Below are 771 nucleotides of genomic sequence, written 5' to 3'. Positions count from 1 at the left end.
CTGTGATAAAAAGCTTGGAGTATTTACCAATTATATTGTTGTTTCTCAAAAATTTCCAAGTCTGATTAATATAAAAAATGCTATGCAGTTTAAGATATTTATTGCAGTAATGACTATGATTTGGGCATTGCTTGACAACCGATGCTGGTGTGTTTATGTCCCCGTAACTTAGCGGTTTGGCAAAAGAGACCGATAGAATAAGTACTAGGCTTACAAAGAATAAGTCCCGAGGTCGATTTGCTCGACTAAAGACGGTGCTCCAACATGGCTGCAGTCAAATGACTGAAACAAGTAAAAGAGTATATATATATACATACACACACACACTGAGACCCTCTTCAGTCATGACTGACCATGGGATTGCACCTAGAAAGTTACTCTCCCAGGCACAAGTCCGGGCAAGGTTGTTTATGGAAGACCAGCAGTCACCCATGCATACCGGCCTCCCCTCTCCACGCCACTGATGTTATCCAAGGGAAAGGTAAAGGCCGATACAGCTTGGCACCAGTGACACCACAACTCATTTCTATGTCTGAGTGAACTGGAGCAGTGTGAAATAAAGTGTCTTGCTCAAGAACACAGCATGCAGCCTGGTCCGGGATTCAAACCCACAACCTCACAATTGTTAGCTCGACGCTCTAACCACTGAGTTATGCACCTTCACGTATATATATATATATATATATATATATATTACAGCTTTTCAATAATCTTAATAGAGTCTCTAATTGGCAGGGGATTGTAGCATAACTTAAATCTAACTGCTTGTCT

The sequence above is a fragment of the Octopus bimaculoides genome, chromosome 16 (assembly GCF_001194135.2).
Source record: "Octopus bimaculoides isolate UCB-OBI-ISO-001 chromosome 16, ASM119413v2, whole genome shotgun sequence".
In the NCBI taxonomy this organism is placed as follows: Eukaryota; Metazoa; Mollusca; class Cephalopoda; order Octopoda; family Octopodidae; genus Octopus; species Octopus bimaculoides.
The sequence above is the reverse complement of the archived record's forward strand: the minus strand, read 5'-3'. Positions refer to the sequence as shown.